Below are 17,464 nucleotides of genomic sequence, written 5' to 3' on the forward strand. Positions count from 1 at the left end.
CTTAACTGACTGAGCCACCCAGGCATCCCTATTAAGTTTACTTTAAAATGATAAGACCTGTGAATAAAAGTAAAGTGTAGTAAGGGGATACTGAGTTATGGAGTATACCTCACTAGATAGGATGGCCAGACAGGCTTTGCTGAGGAGATGACGTTTTAGTTGAGACATGGATGAATTTATGAACGAGCTAATGAGGAGAAAAGAAGTTTCAGAAAAAGGGAGAGACACTGTGGTGGGGATGAGTGTGGCTTATTAAAGGATGAGCGCGAGCATCTCCCATAATTATTAAAGTTAAATACATTCCTTGTTTGGTAATAATCATGGTGGTCCTGTTTTCTTGTTCAAAACCTGACAGAAACAGATATAAGTGACTAGAGCAGAGTAAGTGAGGAAGAGAGCAGTCTGTGTTCTTGTTTGACACCCTCACACTGAGATGAAAAAACCCACACTTTTCACAAGATATTCTCCTAACTCCTTTTTAGAATATACACTCAGCATTTTAAGAAATGTGAGACTAAAAGTTTGGATAAAATACAAATATCATTTTTAGCCCTACCATTTACAGAATTCAATTAATCAACATATCTTAGAGAATATGCCATGATATTGTCCTGACTGAAAAAGTATTTCTTTAGCTTGAACGTATCTGAAATGTAGTTGGCAATTGTTAACATTATAATGTGCAATAAAGAAGTGAATTAAATTTCTTGAGGCATCTCTAGAAGTGAAATATTTTTATCTACATTGAAGTGAAGCTTCATTCATTATTAGGAGAATTAAATAAAGCTTTATAAAAACATCTTAACCCTTAAAGGGATACCTCTCTGCTCTTTGATTAATTTAAGAAAGACACAATATTTCATCCATGCATTATTTTTCCACTTTGGAATAGTAATCATATTTCTGTGAACGCAGCCATATATTTGGACTGGCAGCTGTAAATATTTTTAAAATTCATTTTTGAGAATGACATTTGTCATGGGTAGGACTAGGACTAGTTTCTTCTTAAGATTCAGCGACCCGTCTTGCAAATGATACAGTATCTCTTAAGAGCTTTACCTTATCAAACATTGTTAAAATGTAAATACAATAAATAAAATGGAATTTGGATCCATGGGGTGCCTCTAATAGCTTTTCCTCCTTGACATGGAGCTAATATGAAGTGCATCTAAACAGTTGATTTTTATAAGACTGCAGAAACTGACAGTTATTTTCCGGTGCTACTCACCACTGTTCTATCTCATTTGAATTCCAGAATCAATGGGCAATACCAATACCTATGGATTACATGTTAAAAAGGGAATTATGAATTATGGATGAACTGGGACAGTTATTGGTATTTAAAGGCATCATATTTCATGTTGAATATTAATAGGAATGAAAGACCAGAGGACCATAAATACCAAAAAAATGAATAATATTTCAAAACAAAGTAGCTTCTTTAAGCCATGGGATATAAGAATAAATGTTAAAGATATTATAGTTAATTCACTTAGTGACAGTTTTTGTAACAATAAAGACTAGAGATGAGGACTTACCATCAAGGTTTTTTTTTATTATTATTCGATTAGGAAAAATCTAATTTGGACATTAAATAAAAGGTAGTTTAAAAAATTGTCCTATAGGGGTGCCTGGGTAGCACAGTCGTTAAGCGTCTGCCTTCGGCTCAGGGCGTGATCCCGGCGTTCTGGGATCGAGTCCCACATCGGACTCCTCGGCTGGGAGCCTGCCTCTTCCTCTCCCCTGCTGTGTTCCCTCTCTCGCTGGCTGTCTCTCTGTCACATAAATAAATAAAATCTTTAAAAAATAATAATAAAAAAATAAAAAATTGTCCTATATTTTGACAGTGTCTATTGTCTCATTGTTTGGCTTTATATGATTGCTAAAAGGAAGACTATATGTTCATACGAAATGCAATAAAGTATAATTTAAAATTTCAATTTTAAGGGTTTAAGTCACTCAAAAAAATAAAATATTTTTATTCAACATTTGTGAGATGATGTCATAAATTATTACTTTTACTATCTGTGTTAGTTAAGTTGATACACAGTGAAAGTGGCTGAGCCTCTGCCTCTTGGGATTAGGGTACTACTTCCCAAATTTGCATAATCCATAAGAGGAATTTATTCATTCTCTTAAACTGCAAGGAATTCGATCAAGCTTACCAACCCACTAGAAACTAATAAACCAAAATATTAACATCCAGTCATGCATTACTGTGTAATGAGAAATAAAAGAGAATGCCAAGAAGACTAGAATGTGTGTGCTGACTGAAAAGCATGTTATATTCCCAGTAGGAATGTCATTTATTATTTATTCATCAAATGTGTATTGATGTCTGATTTATACCAGACATTTTGCTAGACACTGGATGAAAAGTCAAGTAGGGCATAGTCTCTACCATCAAGGCACTTATTGACTAGTTTGAAAGACAACCAAGTAAAAACAACAATTTTAGCACAGTAAAGAGAAGATTCCAAATACAAATAGGGATCTGAAAGGGTTTCTCTGAGGGGGCAAAACAAGGTGAAATAGAAAATAAGTAGAAGTTTGCTAGTGGAAGAAAATAACTAGGCCATCCTAAACTCTCTGGTTTTGGACCTATGGGGGTGGCATGGTATTAAATCACGATAAGACTTCCACACAACGAAGGCAGGTATGGCTGCTTTTCCCCTCTCTCTAACCATAAGCTTCTCTCTACATTGGATCCTATCCATCATTGCTCAACCGAGTTCTAGTTTATACCTTACATCTCATTATTTACTCATCCAACAAATTCTTTGATCATCTACCATGTGCCCGGCATCCTAGTAGGCATGGAGCACTGCACAGTACACAAAACAAAATCACTGACCATTATAGAGCTTAGAATCAAATACTTTCTTTTGGGGCACCTGGGTGGCTCAGTGGGTTAAGTGTCTGCCTGTGGTTCAGGTCGTGATCTTGGGGTCCTGGAATAGAGCCCCTTGTCAGCCTCCCTGCTCGGCAGGGAGTCTTCTTTCCCCCTCTCCTTTTGCCCCCCGCCCCCGCTTATGTTCTCTCAAATAAATAAATAAAATCTTTAAAAATACTCTCCTTTGACCTATGTACTAACCATTAGTTATCTTCCTATTTCTGTGTCAAACTCACTGATATTTCTACAACCATTTGTATTGCCTCATCTCTCATTTTTTTTTCTCATCTACTCTAATCTCTCTACTCTACTGCCTACACTGCTCTTGATGATGTCCTAACAATCTCCAGGTGTCAGAGCCGGTGGTCACATCTCTATGTTATTCAAACTCTCAGCAGAATTAGACACTCTTGTCTGCTCTTTTCTCTTTAGTACTCTTTTCTTCTTTTGGCTTCAAAGACGGAGTCACCTACTTTTTCTTTTACCTCACTGCTTCTTCCTTTATCTCCCTTGCTAGTCTTGCCTTGTCTGGCCTCCACATGCTGCCGTCCCTCAGGGTCAGTCCTGGATCCACCCTTAATCTTTTATTCCATCCATCCTTTTTTTTTTCCTTCCCTTTTCCGTCTCTGAGGAATGTGTGATTCCCAGATTTTTTTTTAAGTCATTAATTTAGGGATATAGAAAACAATTTAAGAGGGAGAATGTCAGGATTAGATTTACATTTTTAAAAGCTTATCCAGCAATTTCCTAAATGGTCTTCTTACTACATATTTGTGATTAGAAAGAGTAAAGATAGTTAAATGATCTTAATCATGAAAATAGGGATATAAGTTCCAAGAGCCTTGGGATATTCTTACCTACTGCTCTGGGAACCTTCTCACTGGAACATGGGCAACGTGACAAATTATTTTGACTGTGCTCCTTTCTTCTATATTTTGTACATTATATGACTTTATGTTAAAAGGAGATAAAATTAATAACTTTATAGGGTATGTTGGCCCACCTATATATTGATGACATATTGATGTCTCTGAGGAGTCTTGGTCTTTGTGAGGTGGAAATCGAAATGTCATAGCCCTATCACAACATTTCAAGACTTTTTATCGAGTGATGATTTATAATGATAACTTGATTTTAAAGTATTATCTTCAGTCCTCTTAGTAAGTCCGGAGATTATTTGGGGGAATGCTCATTATCGTATGCATAGCTCATTTTCTAAACTTAATGTTCTTATCACTTAATATTTATTTTGAATTATCCATACCAATGTCACTGTAGTGATTCAGGGCATGCGGTAGATTTTCTTAAGTTTCTAGGTAGAAATCTCCTATAAGTGGTGCCATCTTTACTATAAGATGGAATGAAAACAGTGCCAAATAATTTCTGAACGATGATTGTACTGTTCTAAGAGTTTTACTCTATGAATTCACTTAACCCTCCCAAGAACTCTGCAGAGAAGTTAAACAACTTGATGATGTCACAAAACTAGCACGGCTCACAGTCGATTGCCAGAGTCTGTGTTCTTAATCTTGAATCTGTAGTATAAAAGGAGATTTATACCATTAGAACTGTTCCAAAACAATGCCATTAGGATTGAAATATATTATAGTCTTCTTCTCTTATTTATTATTATTATTTATTATGATTGATAAAGCTAAATGTTTCTTAGGAAGGTAGTCCTAACTCATGGGAGGAAAACCCTACATAAGGGTTTATCCCTTACTCTCCTACCTATCTGCAATCCTTCACAGCTCATTGCATCCAGTCACTTCCAGTGCTACACTGTCCCCAACAGTTAAAACTTGGACACTAGAAAAGGATAAGCAGTGTTGGTATTTAGTTACACAATTGCAGAAGATAAAATATAAACAGGTTTGTGTGAATCTGATCAATATTTGTAGCTAAAATTGGATAATTTAGTCCCTCCTAAATAAATGCACATCAATGAAGATTTTATTCATGAAATATTTGGATAATTATTTCAACTCTATCATTTAAAATGTCTTTATGTAAAGAGACATAAAAAGAGGCATCAAAAGTAGAAACAATTAACTGGAGTCAATTACTTGGCTATCTCCAGCAAGGGAGATTGTTAGAACAATAAATTAGCTAATCGCAGCTTCGTCTATATGACATGACAGCATCTACCATTTGGGAGTCAAATGATTTTTTTTTCCTTTGCTTTTGCAGATGACAATTTTTTTTTTCCCCAAATGAACCTCTAAAAGTATCCTTTACGTGCATCTCCATCCTCTCGGGCTTTATTGCAGTATGCCTTGATCTATTTCCTGTCTTACGTTTTCCGTTTAGGTTTTCTGTTACAATATGATAAAGTACATATTAGAATCTGTCATTGACTATGTTTTCTTTTTTTTTTTTTATTGACTATGTTTTCTTGCCTACATGTCTTGTAGGGCTCACACACTTGTTTTGCTAGTAATAATAATGAGATGGTAACTCAACAGTGTGCAGGAAAGAAAATAGTTTTAGGATGTAGATCAGATTTAAATCTTTGGAGCTATAGTTCAACATTGAGCTGTAATATTTGCTGTTGCTGCTGATTTGCGGTGCAGGGGAGGGGTAGGGGATTTGGGTCGGGAGATAAGTGACAGATCAAAGAATGGGGATAAAGGAAAGCAAAGAAGAGGAGAGCGAAGTGCTATGGTAAAAAGGAGGGATTGCTTGATTTTTAATATAAAGAGAAGTTTACAAGAGAAGACGAGATGGGGTGACTGAGACAAAACCTCAGCCCCTGTGAGAGAGGACTTTGGAGCCCAAGCTGATCTGAAAACTCTTACAAGGGGAGATGAAAATGGAGCAAAGGAAGTGTTTCCTGCCAGAGGGGAAACTGAGGAGTGAAGAGGAGCAGTTCCTGTATTGCAAACATACTTTTCAGGTGTGATAAAACACCAGCCTCTCGCGTGGGAAGAGGATGGTGGGCTAGTGGGCTAAGCAAGAGTTAACAATGAACTGACAGTTGAGAAAAGAAAAAAGAAACTTTTCCCCCCACCTTTTCCAATATTAGTTGTTCTGAAATATAACTTTTCCTGTAGAAATTATTGTTTTTTGAACAAAGAATACGTTACACATAAAAGGACTAAGAAAATAAACCTACAAAATGTCTGTATTCCATAGTGAGAGAGATTCAAGTGAAACAACAGAATGTAGCCATAAATACAGAACAGCACACATGTGGCGGAAGGAAACGGTCAAGGAGACTAAGAGAGGGAAAAGAGCAGAACCAACATGGACAGACCACTCATGTGCATTCAGCATTCTACTAAGGCATTTTACGTAGTCTTTATTTTATTCTGAGAATATCTCTGTGAAGCTTGTTATTATTATTCTCATTTTATAGATATGTCAATAACTGGTTTAAGGTCATATCATTTTGTAGAAGATGGAAATGGAACTCTTACTCTAGACTGGCTGACTTCAAAGCCTATATTCTTTTTATTCTACTAGTCCTTTTGGCATTCTTGTTAAAATCAGAACCATGGGCAAACCATGTTTACCCTAAGAATAATTCTACTCTTCAAGGTTAGTGTTCACCAAACAGTTGATATCATACACAACTATAGGTTAAAAAAAATTGAGCATTCCTTTTCATTACATCTGTCATCTATTTTTGCAAAGTACATATATGTATGACTCTATAAAATATAAAGTATATTATGAAACATATACAAAACTTTAAAAGTATGAATTAAAAATAAATGTAATTAAAAATGTTAATATTCCCTGCTAGTGTCCCAGACGGTTGTCTAGGCAGCCCCCCGGGGTAAACAGTGTCTACATGGAAACTTATGTACATCTGTCTCAAAATGGATATTTGAGTTCTATGTCACTAATACCAACTCCCATAAAGCATGCATTTGGGTTATAGAAAGACAGTAAAATCTCAGTATTTCTTTAAGCCTCTTCAGCAGGTTAGAATAATGATAAATCCATTGTGGTGATCAGTATATCTTCTGGTTTGATAGAACTCACAATTAACAAAACGATATGGCTTCCTTACCTAATGACTTATCGAGAAGAGATTCCACCCACAGCATGTTATTTCCTAAAAAGCCATATTAATCCTATATGCACTGCTGAAGTGTGATTCAATGGAAAGATATGACGCAGAGGTTATTCATTATTCCTGAATCTTTGAAAGAACTTAACTGCTCATTTTATGATGGCTCTCTCTTCCTCTTTTATTTTGCAAAGATAATTTGTTTCAGGTAATGTATTCCTACATATGGTAGCGTTAACTGACTCCTTCCCCTCCCTTTACCCTCCCCCGCCTTTTTTTAATTGTTGGGAGGGCTGGAAGGTGAAATCAAGTCCAATGGGCCAGTGGACCAGGGATGCGATATGCAAAGACTGCAGTTTTAACTACAGAGTCACTGTGTAGAACCTTATAAGAGGATGTCCTCACTGTGAAGCCTTCTGTTTTGTCAATACTTTTACATCGATACTTGGCAGTCAGTTCTGCTGCTTTAGGGTTTCAGCATATAAAACAGACAAAGTCACTAATATCAAATTGGAGCTACTTTGCATTTGCAGTTGACAAATCCTATTTTAGAAATATGCATGAGCCTGAGGATTAGATCAAGCTTTTAACATTTACATTTTTTTCCAGTGGGGAAGTCTCTGATCCTCTCCTAATTTACCTGTTGTTGATTTCCTGAATCTTTTTAAATCCCTTGCAACTGAGAATGGTCTCTCCATCAGAGAAGCAATTAACCAAATCCCTGACTAGAGTATATGCGGCATCTGTTATAAAAGTATAAAAGGTTAACTTAAATCCCAGCACACAAAGGAGATGTCAGACCAGAACAAATCAGCATGGAGAATTACCTGGAGGGGATTCAAGGTTAAGGTGGAGCATATGTACAGTTAAGAGGATGTTTATGACTAGTGGAATTTGTTTTTCAGACGGTGAAGACTGGAAGGTTAGAAATGACATGTCTATTATGAATCAACATAATTCATATTCTGCAGTTTCTGCCTGACAAAAGAAAATGTACCTTATTTTTCCCTATGCAACTCCAAATCCAAACAAAGAGTTGTAGAGGTGTCAACTTTCATCTCATATAAATGCTTAGGGTTTTTTTTTTGTTGTTGTTTTTTAAGAAAAAGAGAACAACTTTAAAAAGATCATGCATTGCCTGAGCTAGGTGGATTAGTAAGCAGATAACAAAGAACTCATTTGTTTTTATATTTAGACAGGCCTCCTTCAACCAGTTATTGGAGGATAGAATGACAAAAAATATTAAAATGTTATAAATATAAAACCAATCATTATGAATTAAATGGGCTGGGGTATTACAATTTCAGATGGAATTAGGTAGTGGGTTAAAGACAGTTGTAAATTCTTTGACACTTCTCTCATTGAGAAGGGGTTTCTTGGTTCCCGTCACTTGAATCTTGGTGGGCTCTGTGAGCACCTTATCAGTAAAATATAGCAGAAGTGATGTTGTGCCAATTTCTGGGCCAGGACCTAGGAGACTGAGCTTCCACTTTCTATTTTGTGGAATCCTCACTGTTTGAGCCCTAAGCTTCAGTGTAAGTCCAGCTATCTATCTGAAAAGACTATGTGGAGAGGTCCTAAGATTACGTGGAGTGATAGAGAGACTCAGTTGAATTCAGCCTTGCCAAGATCCAAACATGTAAGTGAAGCTGTCTTGGACTCATCAGACTTCCCTAGTTGTCAGCTGGATACTACCAAGTTGCCCTTGTTGACCTGTGGAGCCAAATAATTGTCCAGGAAAAACTTGTATCAGTTGCTACTCCACAAAATTATATAGTATATTAAAAGGGTGGTTGTTCTAAACCTCTAATCTTTGTGGTATTTTATTAAAGTAATGATAACTGGGCTAGTATGTATGACTAATTTTACTATTAGAATTAATCTTTAAGGATTAGGATATAGTTAATTCAAGATACATAAATTTAAAAGGTAAATATGATACATGAAGAAATGAAAATTATAAAACCATATGTCAGAGTCATACATTCTACTGAGGAAGTCCTTAACTTGATATAACTACATTGATGAAGCCACGAGGTAAGCGGATCATAGTATTTATATTTCTTTACCATCCTGGTAGGTGAGTCAGATGTGTTTTTGTTAAAGTTGCATATTCTAAACCATTGTCCTAAATCTTTGGACTTTGCAAACATGCAGTTTTACATCAAATTGACTCTGTTGTAAATTTGTCATAGCTGTCAGCTGAGATTGTCCATACCTATAGATTAAAAACCTATCACATAGACAGTTAGATCCCTGAATCCCTACAAATCTATATGAAATTTCTAGGAGTGAAGAAAGGCAGCTTCCTCTTCTCTTCCTCTTCTTCTTTCTCCTCCTTCTCCTCTTTTCATATCTGTATGTCTTGATTTCTAATCTCTTAATTTTACTAAATTAATTCCACAGTGTGTCATGTTACCATCTTCCTGGAAAATATTTCCCACAGATGTGAGATCCAGTTCTTTTATTATCATCATCATCATCATTATCATTATTAATATTTAATACCTAAATTACTCCTGAAAAGCATTTTACATTCTTCAGACTCTAATGAAGGTTTTATACCAGCTTGACTGGTTTTCCAATGCATTCCCATCCCTCTCTGGGTACTTCTATTCCAGAAAACTTAATTTTTTACTTTGTATTACAGAGAAATTGTTTTCTCTACCCTTTACTTTTTTGTAACATGTTTTTTGTATCTAAAGATTTATTAATGGATTTTGCTTATGCTGAAACAGTATTCCTCAATTTATCCCTCGTAGATATAGAACTGGGAGAGGTGAGTTTCCATTTTTATTACTTTCTTACCCCATATGTCATTGTGAGTAAAGGGGAAAAAGGAAATGAAACTATTTGGATACTACACGGTTCCAAGATTGGATTAAAAAGTCAGACTCAAGTGAATCCAGTATCTTATTTAGTACCAAGCTTCACTAATGATTTCAAGTATATGACAATCAAATGACTCAGAGGAAGAGAAGAGGGCTCTGGGAACTTGAGGGAGCTTCCCCAGGTTGTTTTCTCTCACATCAGACACACATCTTTGGGCCAGAGTAACTGAGGGGTCTCCAAGTGAAACATTGTGAGTTAATATGTCACAAAGCAGGAAGAGTATTCCATTTTCTGTTTTATACTCCATAGTGTTATGTAGCTTAGAAGACATTAGTCAGGAAAGCAGTCTTCGTAAGTCCATAGGTCTAGGGTTTAAAAATAACTCTCGGGGCGCCTGGGTGGCACAGCGGTTAGGCGTCTGCCTTCGGCTCAGGGCGTGATCCCGGCGTTGTGGGATCGAGCCCCACATCAGGCTCCTCTGCTATGAGCCTGCTTCTTCCTCTCCCACTTCCCCTGCTTGTGTTCCCTCTCTCGCTGGCTGTCTCTATCTCTGTCGAATAAATAAATAAAATCTTTAATAAAAAAATAATAAAATAAAAAAATAAAATAAAAATAACTCTGAAGCAGCAAACTTCTGCTAAAGGCTGTCTTTATAAAAGGACTATTTCTTCTAGAAAATATCATGTCCATTTACCTAGAGGTCCAGTTGACAAGAAGATTAAACAAGATCACCTGCCTACTTTTTTTTTCTCTGAGAGAAAGGAAGTAACTTTGGTAAAAAGAGTCACTTGATCATAGGCCAGAAGCTCTAATGCCCTCCACCCCTCACTTCTAAGTTTCTCTTTCTCTCTCACACACACATATATACAAACATACACACACCCTCTCATCTACTGTTCTCCCTCTTTTCTCTCACTTCAATGTAAATGAACACCTTACCTTATTTCCTATGACTCTCTTTAGTGTCCATTAGCTCACCCTTTACTCATAACAACTCTGTTAAATATATAGGATAGATATAGTTGTTTATATTTTTAAAATGAGAAGATATTTGTGATTCGGGGGATTTCATTATATTTTTTCAAAGTGACAGTAACCTAGGAGGCCATTGCTAAACATCTTCAATGTACCAGGCATTGCTCTGGATAGCGGGGGTTTAAGCAGGGCTGAAATCTCACTGGTATGTGCCAGTACCACCGTGTATAATTATTCAAATAATACAATGTTCGTATCTTGTCCTTCTCTCTTTCCCCTTTTTCCGTTGTTCTCTGGGCCTCTTCTCACATGTACCTCTACTGTATGATCAAGCAATTGAAGTTTTAGATCTGGCTTAGGTGGCTCCCATGATTCTGCTTCAACTCTGAAACGAGATTCGGTTTATGCAGAAACCACTTAACCCTTCTTTTGCAAATCTTGCCTTCCAGCCACCTTTATTAGCCCAATTTACAGAGCTAATTGGTGCCCTGCTTAAAACCCCCGTCACTGGAGCACCATTGTGGATTTTCCTTCCAGGCTGCTACATTCTTACACACAGCCCTCTGGCCAGAGCTCCATAGACCAAAATTCCATTAGCAGTGCTGGCATCGAAGGGGATTACTGTCCCTTGATTGCCTATGCTTGCCTCTCCTTCGCTAGGGGCTTTCCACTTGCTTTTTTTTTTTTTAAGATTTTATTTGTTTATTTGACAGAAAGAGAGAGACAGCCAGCGAGAGAGGGAACACAAGCAGGGGGAGTGTGAGAGGAAGAAGCAGGCTCCCAGCAGAGCAGGGAGACCGATGAGGGGCTCCATCCCAGGACCCCGGGATCACGCCCTGAGCCACAGGCAGATGCTTAACGACTGAGCCACCTAGGAGCCCCCACTTGCCTTTTTAAACTCTGAGCTGCTTTTATGTGGCTCCTTGTGACAACTATAGCTTTTGCAGCTCTCAGACTCTGAGTTCCAAAAGAAAACCTAGAAAGAAGGCAGGCAAGCAAAGATGGAAACACCTCTGGAATGGTACTCTCAGCTGCACAAACAGGGCTCATTTACTCCTGGGACAAGATATGGGAAGAATGTCAGGAACCTGATGAGTAATGAGACACCTGGTATTCGTAGGATATGGGTTCCACTTATCACCATCTGATTGAAATTTACTTTTATTTAGTGGGAAAAGGTCATTGAAATGAACCTAGTGTCTGCTGGTCATTTCATGAACAATGTTCATTTTAATAATTAAAAGGAGGGTTAGCGCATGTTATAAAGCATTTAATCTGAGACAGGACCTGTTCAAAATGTATTTTAACTAATTTGAGTACTATTTTGCTGATGAGGGGACTGAAGCATTGAGATATTATCTAAAAGCTTAAGTGGCAGAAAAAGAATTTGACACCAGGAATTTGGGCAATAAAACATACACTCCTAAAAATAATAATATGCCACCTCTCCACAATATACCTTTTCTCATCTGACCTAACAAAATTGGTTTGCCTTAATAAAATCTGACATTTCAATGAACTATTTTTGAAACTGGGTTTATGTAGTAAACTATAGTATTCTTAAGTTTCCATTTCTCCTTATCATAGAATTAAACTTTTTTTTAATGTAAGTTCTACACCCAACGTGGGGCTTGAACTCACAACCGAGATTAAGCATAGCATGCTCCACTGACTAAGCAAGCCAGGTGTGTGGCCCTCCCTCCCACCTTTTTTTTTTTAACAACTTTGTTTTTTGATGTGTAAGTTTTCAGTTGCTTCCAGTAGAGGGGGTGGGATGTATTTCTCTATCTATTAATGATACACTCAGCCATATGAGTTGCTTTGGCCAAGGAAACGTAGATGAAGTGGCAATGTTATGGCTTCCATTGCTTGCTACTATCTTGTGCTTCTTCCAGTGCAGTGAGAAGGTTTCCTGAGTAATGACTGATTCCAGACTGCTACATGGATACATGTAGCAGATCTGAACCCAATCTTCACTTTGGACCCAGGCCCCAATAATGTGTAACCTAAAGAGAGGTACCCAGAAGAATCCACTCTAGGTGACTCAAAATGTTAGTGGAGCTGCAGACCCATAAGTGAAAGAGTAAATGCTATTTTTTATAACACATTGATTTTGGGGGGGTCCTTGGTTTTACAATATTATCACAACAATACCTGAGAAATACCTCAAATAAAAGATACATTGAATATATTAAAATATCGACTATTACTCTAAGAGCATAAAGATCCTTAACATAATTGCTGTTCCACAAAAAAAGGAGTTTTGGAATTATGAATAATACTGTTGACATTAAGATAAATTGAGAGTATTAAATCATCTAAAGTCTATCAATTTAATGAGGAAGTTTCGGAAAATTTAATGTTTTTCCCTTATGTCAAATCATGATTCTGACAGCCATTTCAAACAAATCTAGTACCAGTGATTTCTAAAAACTAACAACTGTTTTGGAAATCATTAGAGTAATGTAATGAAGAATCAGCACTGTAGTGCATATCAGTTCGACGGTGTTTGGTAATATAGTTTAATTTTATTTAGAAAATAAAGAGAATACAGTTTGAAAGTTGTTGACTTATATGTAAATTTATGTTACTGTACTGGTTGTTAAATAATTTGAAGGTTGCCCTTGAATACAAACATAAATGGCAAACGGCTTTTCCTTGGGAGAGTTCACCAGGCTACTAGGAAGATGGATATTTAAAGATAAATTTAAAATTAAACAAGGTAAGAAGGAACATGGTGGCAAAGACATTATATAAAAACTAGTTCTCAATACATACCTGAATTCTGAATAGAATTGTTTTAGCCTACAACCTGTTTTATCTTAATTTTATTCTGTTAAGTTCCGGATGCCATTTTTTTTTTTAATTGAGGAGAAATCTGCGGACAGATGTCTGAAACTTTCCTCTTGCCCTATCTCAGTCTCCTTTTCAAGTTTCCCTGTCCGATTGGCAGGAGTGGATAGAGTTTTTGTGGAGTTTGAAGCTCATACAATTTGGGGATTATTCTTAAGAAAAGGTACATAAAGAGATGCCTCGGTGGCTCAGTCTGTTAAGCACCTGACTCTTGATCTCAGCTCAGGTCTTAATCTCAGGGTCCTGAGTTCAAGCCCCCTGTTGGACTCCAGTCTGGGCATGAAGTCTACTAAACAAACAAACACAACAAAAAAAGAAAAGGTGCATAAATTTTTTAGTGTAAAATTAGTTTAAAAAAATGAACATCTATTTAAAACAGAAAATAAAATACAGCATGTCAGTGCAGCTTTGGAGATTCTGGTCCCTTGGACAGTCTACTATATACTCACATTGAAGAGCTTGCCAGGTGCACTCCGTCACTTTGACCTTCTAGAATACCTGAGAACTCCTAGGAATTTTCATTACCTTTAGGGGCTGTTTAGGGGGGAAGAGCACAGCTTCACTGTAAATCTTGCTCTGTTGATTGGTGATACTCTTTCTTAATGTCTGCTTAATTTCCACATAATTATTAATCAAAATTTATTTTTCACCTGCCCTACCTTCATTCTGTAAACTTCTATTATGTTTGTTAAATGCTTTAAGTTTAATAAGTTTAATAAGTTTATTAAGCAAAATAATCAATATTCAAAGGTACATCTGACAAACTTTCTGACCGCAAGAAGTTTATAGTCCAAGGAAAAGTGCCATAGAAGTTAAAAATTATTATGCATTCAGTACTACAATAAAAACATGATATGGATCTGAGACTAAGTACACAAAGGAAACAATAGGTCTAAGGAAACAGGAAAGAGCGTGGAGGTGAAGCCTGTGCTAAATTGTCAAGAGTGGGGACATTGTTGGTAGGCAGAAAAGAGTGGGGAAGGTAGTTCAGATATAAAGGAGTGCAAAGCATAGGAGCCCAACACAGTTTTAGACACTGATAAAAAATAGTTATCGAGCATGGCTAAGATGAAGTATGTGAGGGGAGTTGTGGATGTCATCATGGAAATCTGTGATGTCACCCTAGGGAGCCTTCATCCACTGCCTAGGAAAGGTAGAAATGCTGATGTATTACAAACAGAGGCTTGACATGATTGTATTATAGTTTAGAAAGACAATTTTGGCAGCAATAGGGAGAGGAAATTTGTGAGATGAGGTTTGAAAAAGGAAATGGAAAGACCAATTAGGGGACTGATTTGTAGTTGAAGTTCTGATCCTGTCAATTTTGATACTATTACTTGACTTATGACAATGGAAACTTTAGAGCGAAGGATAATTTGCTAGGTGATATGATTCTTTGAATGAAATATCAAATAGGTTTTAAAACTGTTCCTTGTTTATAAGTTAAACAAAATCATCTTTATCTTATTTTTTGGTTAACATTCAAAAGTGATAGAAAAATACTCACAAACAAAACCTAAACTTGAGAATGTAGAAAATTGTTAAAATTTTATAAAATTGACCATACCCCATTGTACATGAGGATCGAGTGATTATGAAAACATGGTCAAATTGAAAGACATATTACCTTCTAGTTGTCCAAAATACGCAGAATTGACTTTCATTCTTTGCACCAAGGAACCAGGTGGAAAAGGGTGAGATGTCAACAGGAGGGAGGGAGATGGGGAAAGATCAGAAGGAGGAAGGATTATGGGTGGATGAAAGCCCAGTGGAAGTATCCAGGACAAGTACACGGTGGGGATTCAATGGCTTGAATAAAAGGAATTTTAGATTATTGGGAAGGGACATGAAACACCAAAAGAGCAGAAAGATGTAATGTTAGAAGAATAATGGAGAAGGCCAAGTTTCATCATTTAAAAGGCAGGAGAAAAATCAGTAAGCCTTTTCATGTCCAGTGATGAAATATGTGACTGTGCAGAGCAGATCATGCATGGTTTTCCATGACATACTTTTTAAACATTTATTCAATGCCAATTTATTATCTTTAGGCCCCTTTGAATGATACCAATCCACCCAAGGAAGCAAGTGCTTGAAAGAATGATTAAATCCTCCAAGAATTACTGGACTAGTGTCTAAAATTGATCAAAACAACTCCCACTACCACCCTTTTTGATTCCTGGTTTATCACAAATCACAGCTCTAAACATTTGCTTTAAGATCAAACACTGGCTCGGCACAACTCATCTCTAATGACACACTTCGCACATACCGTTCCATTTGACCTTAGTGCTTTCTTTTGGAAAAGCTTCAAACATTTAATCTTTGGGTCCACATACATTCTGTTCCAGTCCTACTGGACTCCCCAGCCAGGTCTCCCTGCCAGGTGAGGTTAGCAAATAAAATGCACAAACAGAAAGGAATTTACAGAGGATGAGAATATTGTAGAAAAGCAGAGGAATTTCCAGAAAGAAAGAATAAACCAGATATTTTCTGCACTCAAGACAGTGTGTACTTGAGTGGAGGATTTTAACACTAAACAACATCAAATGACTAAAAGTGAAAATATTATTTTCTGAACTCTGATCTAGTATATTGATGTTTTGGTAAGAAGGGCCACTTTTAGGTCACGAAGACACAAAACATGAAAAAACAAGGCTGGGAGCAAGAGAGAGTGTTGGATGGTGAGGGACATGGCTAACTGTTGTCCCAGCAGAATAGCTGCAAGTAGAACACACTCTTTAGTCTCAAGAAAATATGACCTTGCTGTTCATTGTCAAGATATTAGAATAAGTTTGCATGGGGAAAGCAAAGGTTGATTTCAAGTTCTGCAGCTTTTTCTGTGACTCTGAGTAAACCATTTATTTAACTGTTCTGAAGCTCATATCTTTTTATCTGAAATAATGAAAATGTGATAATTATAAGGATAAAATGGGAGGAGATAATGTGTGTTAGCATGTAGGAGGGTTGAATAAATGATAAGTAGGTCTTATCTTTCCATGAAAATGGTACATTTGTAAATAACTGATATATTCATTCTTCATACCAGGATAAGATTTTGTCAATATTAAGAAAGACAGATATTATGACATCTCTCTTAGGCCATCAACTAGGCTTATATTATACCTACCTAATCTGACTCCACTTAGGCATGGACAGGACTCTAATTTGTATAACCAACTGCATGGCATTTATGGTAGTGAGACTTTATTTGAAATGCTTTATACATAGGATTGGTTATTTTATCCTGCCCTACTTCACAACGACTAAGGTGGCTGAAACCTATATTTTTGTGGGATATTTTAGATGTCATACTTCTTAAAATTTTCTACTTGTGGCAGACAATACTTAATATTTACCTTCTTTCTTGTCAAAACACTTCCAATTAAATTTTAGAAAGTTCTTTAATTTTCTAATACAATCAACTATGTACCATTATAAAGCAGTTTTCCTAGATAAAGTATTTGGGTAATAAGTTGCCTTAAAGAAAGTTAATATAGAACCACGTGTTTTTTTTTTCTTTTTCAATTTTTTAAATTTAAATTCAAGTAATTAACATATAACGTATTATTGGTTTCAGAGGTAAAGGTCAGCGATTCAGCAGTCTTATATAATACCCAATGCTCATTACATCATGTACCTTTCTTTATGTCCATCACCCAGTTACCCTGTCCCCCCACCCCTTCCCCTGAATTACACACACACACACAAACATACATATATATATATATATATAACCACATGTTAACAATGAGTATATGTGTAAGAAAGATTGTGGAAAATATTTATACTGTGTGAGTTTGTGTGAATTTTGTTTATATAAACAATTTTAATAAGAAAATAATATAATGTTAGATATACAAAAAGAGTTTTGGTTAATTGGATAAAAATAAAAT

Source organism: Ursus maritimus, unplaced genomic scaffold (assembly GCF_017311325.1).
Source record: "Ursus maritimus isolate PB19 unplaced genomic scaffold, ASM1731132v1 scaffold_11, whole genome shotgun sequence".
In the NCBI taxonomy this organism is placed as follows: Eukaryota; Metazoa; Chordata; class Mammalia; order Carnivora; family Ursidae; genus Ursus; species Ursus maritimus.